Source organism: Bos indicus x Bos taurus, chromosome 19 (genome assembly GCF_003369695.1).
Source record: "Bos indicus x Bos taurus breed Angus x Brahman F1 hybrid chromosome 19, Bos_hybrid_MaternalHap_v2.0, whole genome shotgun sequence".
NCBI lineage: Eukaryota > Metazoa > Chordata > Mammalia > Artiodactyla > Bovidae > Bos > Bos indicus x Bos taurus.
Genome location: NC_040094.1, coordinates 29,234,868 through 29,241,014, shown reverse-complemented (window position 1 = coordinate 29,241,014; position 6,147 = coordinate 29,234,868).

Sequence of the window (6,147 nt, the reverse complement as noted above, 5' to 3'; positions counted from 1 at the left end):
CAGGAAGTAGAACTTGCTTGTCTCTCAAATTTTGGGCCTGGAGAGTAGCACTCCCACTTCTGCCATATTCTGTAGGTTCAAATAGTCACAGAATCTACCCAGCGTCAAGAGTTGGGGACATACACTCCACATCTCGATGGGAACATTGTCAAGAAATGGTGACTCTCTTTAACAGAGGATTATAGATCAGAGCTAAATTATAGAGGGAGAAGCCACAGGACTGGGCAGCTGCTTAGGTTGATTCACTCCTGACTTATTTATTGAGTACCTACTATGTGTCAGGCAGTGTTACAGACAGGACATGGCAGTGAACAAAACAGAGAAAGATCTCTGCCCCCTTGGAGCTCATATGCTAGGTGTTTGGAGAGTGAGAGATGGTTTCCAATGTCTGGACCTGGCAGCATGGGGGTGCCATGATAAGGCAGAGGGAGCCCAGGAGGCCAGTTTGAATTCGAGTTTGATAATATAACTGAAAAACTAAAAGCTCAGTTCTCCCCGCACTTTAGCTGCAGTCAGAAGTGCAGTAACAGCCCTCTGACTCCAGGCTGTAGAGGAAATCCAGGATTTTGCTTCTAACCACAGGCAGCGCCTACGAGATTACAAAGAGAAAGACGGGCCCTTCAACAACCTTGGAGATTTCCTTCCTTCCTTGGGCAGGAAAACCCTTGGAATCGTGCAAATCCACTGCCAATTATCCTCTGATAACAAGAAGGGCTGTAATGTTGGAATTCACACCCTGACCCCCTCAGCTTACTTCCTGCATGAGTTTTTGCTGGAGAACTTTCTCCACTGTCCCATGTTTTAAAGAAACAGATATTTTTGGCTTCGGGAAATTATTTGGGGGGCGGGAGGGCTTTGCAAACTCAGATTTTAGAGTAGACTCAAATGCCCATGATATGTTGAGTTAAAAAAAAAAGGCAAATTGAATATAATAATCTGTGTATTTGGAGGAAAACTATTTTATTGATGCACAGTGAAAAGACTCAGAAGGATATGATATTCTTCAGAACAGGTGAGGGGTGTGTCCCAGTGATAAATGACTAAAAATCTCAGTGTCTGCCACGATGATGGTTTACTTGTCATGTACACAGGGTGTTGTGGGCAGGTTATGGCTCGTTGTCTTCACTCTGGGATTAAACTTCATGGAATATGGTGACAGGCAAGAGAACATGTTCTGGCTCTTAAAGAGTCTCTGAACTTTGGTCCAGTGAGTCCCATGATTAAGCCTGAGCACCCAGAGTTGGGGGAATATATCCCCCACTTAGAGTAGCCTAGTGACAGTGTCTGAGCAGTAACTCAAAACCTTACCTCCGGACTTACCTGGTGGTCCAGTGGCTAAGACTCCACACTCCCCATGCAGGGGGCCCGGGTTCAATCCCTGGTCAGGGAACTAGATTCCACAAGAATCTACAACTAAGAACTTGTGGACCACAACTGAAGATCCCATGTGCCACTGCTAAGACCCAGTGGGGTCAAATAAATAAAATACATTAAAAAAAAAAAAACAAAAACAGAATCTACTGAACCATTTGTAGTGATTACTGCTGAGATCAAGGGTCAAGCATTAAGGAGATTTTACCTTTCACTTTCTATGTTCCTTAATATTTTTCAAGAAAGCATGCACTATTTTTATAATTAAAAATAACCTTTCAATTTTATTTACTTTTAACTTTTTATTATGGAAAATTCAAAACTAAGCCAAAGACAGAATAGTTTAAGGATCATCCCCACCATGATCTGTCTCCCATCTACCAATAGTTCTTCACTCATAGACAGTCTTGTTTCAATGATAATGTTACTCACACCTTCTTCTAGATTATTTTGAATAACTCCCAGCATCATTTTGCTTTAAATATGTTGGCAGGTACCTCTAGATAGGGAATATTTTTAAAAAGATAGCTGCAGTATCATTATCACAACAAAAAAATTAACACTGATTACTTTATATTACCAAATATCTAAGGAATATTCAACCCCTCCATTGTTTTACATATATATATATATATTTTTTTTTTTTTTTTTACTTTTTCTTCTATTTTCATTGCTGTTCAGGCTTTCTCCAGTTGCAGTGAGCAGGGGCTACTTTCTAGTCGCAGTACATGGGCTTCTCATTGCAATGGCTTCTCTTGCTGCAGAGCATGGGCTCTAGGAAGTGTGGGCTCAAGAGTTGTGGCTCACAGGCTTTGTTGCCCCATGGCATGTGGGATCTTCCTGGACCAGGGATCAAACTCATGACCCCTGCATTGGCAGGCGGGTTCTTTATCACTGCGCCACCTCGGAAGCCCCAGTAATTACAGTGCTTCTATAAAGAGACAAACTTTTCCCTCATTAGTTCTTTGGTTATCCTGAAGGTACAGTTTACATAGGGAAGGCAAGATAAATGCTTGATTTTTTTAAACATGTATTTACTTGTTCATGGGATTCCCTTGTAGCTCAGTTGGTAGAGAATCTACCTGCGAAGCAGGAGACCCAGGTTTGATTCCTGGATTGGGAAGATCCCCCTTGGAGAAGGAAATGGCAATCCACTCCAGTATTCTTGCCTGGGAAATCCCATAGAGGAACCTGGTGGTCCAAGAGTGGTGGTCTATGGGGTCCAAAAGCGTTGGACGTGACTGAGTGACTAAGCACATTCCATTCTTGTTTTTAGAATCATGAGATTGTTCCCTTGCGTTCTTCAGAGGTAGCCCATGCATTCGATTTTTTGTTTTAATCATTATGAACTCTTGTATTATTTAACATGTTTCCATTCATCGCCATTGTTATATCATTTTGATACTCAAGCAGCGCCTGCCTCCTGTCTTTGACCAGAGGGAGCCTCATCAACTTTGCTCCTGTGTGTCCTTTTGTCACAACTCAGTAGGTTTTGATATTTTGTTTCCTTGCTTTCTGTTCCGATAAGATATTTCAGGCTCAGCTCATATTTCCTGTCTGGGGCCTGGACTCTGCCACTTCCCCAAGGAAGATGGCATTTGTAGACCACAATAGGGGTGCTCTAGGGGTGCCCATTGTTTCTAGGCCTTTTCCGTGGGCAGAGCTAGGAAACACTTTTTTAGATTTTATGTGTATTTATTTATTTTCGGCTGCGCCGGGTCTTCAGTGCTGCATGTGGGCTACTCTCTGTTGCGGTGCACAGGCTTCTCATTGCGGCGGCTTCTCTTGTTGTGGAGCACGGGCTCTAGGGTGCATGGGCTCAGTAGTCGCAGATGGCAGGCTCGAGAGCACAGGCTCAGTATCTGTGACACACGGCCTTTGTTGTTCTGAGGCACATAGGATCTTCTCAGACTATGGATAGAACCCATGTCCCCTGCACTGGCAGGCGGGTTCTTCACCACTCGCACCACCCAGGAAGCCCCAGGACCCTGGATCCTGCTCCAGAATCCATGTTGTAGAGGGCTCCACGTATCACAAACACAAACAATACACTTACCAAAGGACCCATGAGTGCCTTGGACACTGGTCCACCAGTACTTAGCACTGGTACACTGTGATGCAGGGCCCTAAACACCCTCTGTCATAACTAACACCATTAAGGCGCCAGGGAAATAACTTCCTGTCTCTTGCCCTCTGGCCTGAGACAACGATGACTGTGTCCGGTGCCATGAATGTGTGTGGGTCATGCTGTTGCCAACACTGGAGATGTTTGTCTGTGTCAACACTGGACACAGCTTTGAAGGATAGGGAGGATTTGAGCATGGAAAGCGTTCAGGTTAGAGCAAAGACAAATAAACTGCCTCGTCAAATTCTTCCTCCCCACGTACATGCGATAGACTCTTACGTAACGAAGTATGGTTCCCTGGTCACATGGTGTGTGCCTGTTTCTTGCCAAGAGTATGTTGTAAAACTTTTGAGTTTGGGCCAATCTGATAGGTTGGAAATTATATCTGTGAGCTTTCATTTGTATCGTTCTTGTTTCGAGCGAGTTTGAGCATTTTCCCATATGATTAAGGACTGTTTTCATTTCTTTTTCTGTGAATTATCTATTCATATCTTTAGCTGGTTTCCCTGGTGTTACTGGTTATTTTCGTCTCCATTTTTAGAAGCTCCTAATATACCAGGGATATGTATCTTTTGTCTGTGAACAACCACAATCCTTCTGTGTAGTAGACTCTGGATTAGATTTGCTGGTGTGGTGGGGTGTTCAACAAGATACAAAGCATCATCTATGCCCCCAGAGGAGCTTGAAAGTGATAGTGAAAGTCATGTCTGATTCTTTGCGACCCCATGGACTGCACAGTCCATGGAATTCTCCAGGCCAAAATACTGGAGGGGGTAGCCTTTCCCTTCTCCAGGGGATCTTCTCAACCCAGGGATCGAACCCAGGTCTCCCACATTGCAGGCGGATTCTTTACTAGCTGAGCCAACAGGGAAGCCCTAAGAAGATTAAATAACAACAATGGATATAAGTAATTTTATGAAACAGTAAGAAAAGAGCGCTTTCAAAGAAATACAGAGTTCATCATCAGATGTAATGGCCCTAGAAGTCCAGAGATAGGGAATGATCAGGCAGTGGTGCCCAAAAGGCTTTATTAAAGTGTAGCTGGATCTAAGCTGGGTCTTGTGGAACAGACTAGAAACAGATGAGAGAAAACTGGAAGGTGAAAATCCAACTCCTAGCGTGGAGAGAGAGAAACCTGGAAGGTGAAAATCCAACTCCTAGCGTGGAGAGAGACTTGAAAGCCAGGCTGAGGAGTATGGTCTTCTTGGGCAAGTGGTTGGAGGAGGAGAATGGTGTGTGCCCAGAGGTCAAATGAGAAGACATGGGCATTCCTCAGAGACCAGAGGAAAGTAAATCAGCAACTTCCAAACTTACCCTCAACCACAAGACGGAGTGAGTCATATACCCTTCTCCACATATCCCAACACAATTAGGAAGATGGAGGAAGATGGAGGAAGATGGAGGGAGAAAGAAAGAAAGAGATGCAGAGAGGGAGGGACTAGGGGGAGGGGGCAGGAGCAGGGGGAGGGGCTAAGAAAAAAAAAAAAAGAAAGAGATGCAGCAGGAACTGGGGAAGCAGGTGGTCTGAGAGACTGAGCATTACCTAAAAGGACTATTTAAATAATCAGATAAGGGGACTTCCCCTGTAGTCCAGGTCCCACACTTCCAATACAGGGGCAGTGAGTTCGATCCCCAGTTGGGAACTAAGACCTCACGTGACACAGTGGCATGGCCAAATTAATAATAATAAAAAGATCAGATAGAGATTTCAATTGGATGAGCCATTTAGTTCATTCCACCCCATCACATGTGAGTGGAGGGGGCAGGAGACTCAGAAAGAAGTCCCGCTTCATTATAGCCAGGCTTTTACATTTTTCCATACATCTCTCTTGTGGTTGACCTACTTGGTCTATGGTAATACTTCACAGGAGTGTTGGAAGGATGACTCGAGATGACACATGTAAGGCATCTGGCACAGTGTCTGGAAGACAATCAGTACTAAACAGTTGTTTGCTATTATTATTAGGTGATCATAAAATAGTTGCCGAGGGAGTAGGGGATAACTGAATCAAGGACAAGTGATGACCAATTGGCCGCAGTCCCAGGCAGTAATGACAGATGCCATGAGGGTCAGAAGAGCCTTGGTGCCTTGTGTTCTCCCGATCAACACCGTGAGCATCCCCTGCCTGGACCCACACGTCTCCCAGCAGGAACTGGCGCTGGTCTGGCACACAGATTCCTTGGCTCTGTTTCTTTGACAGTTATAACTGAGGAATTCAGCTTATTTTGGGTGAAATCCCTGGAAGTCCAAGTTCAGATCTCAGTCTGGGCAAGGCAGCCACATTTTCCAATGAGTAACTCCTTCCGATATAACTCCTGGCAGACGACGCTATCAGTCTCTGAGGGAATGTGCCGTCATGCATGGTAAATAGTAAGACCACTGTGTGGGGCTTGACTCATCTGTCAGAGAAGGGGTATTTTGAAACCTTGACCTCATTTGCAAACATGTGTTTGCACATACCTTTCGTCAGATGCAAATTTTCCGTTCCCAATTTAGCTCTTCCAGATTTCCCCCGAAATGAAAGATGTGGCCATGAAGAGAGAAAATTTTTGACTAGGTCTCGACTCCAGGTATGTTCCGGGGAGCTCGCTTGTCTACAGGCCAACTTCCTGTTGACTCAGCAGCCAGGAGGAGGGAGACCAAGGAGCAA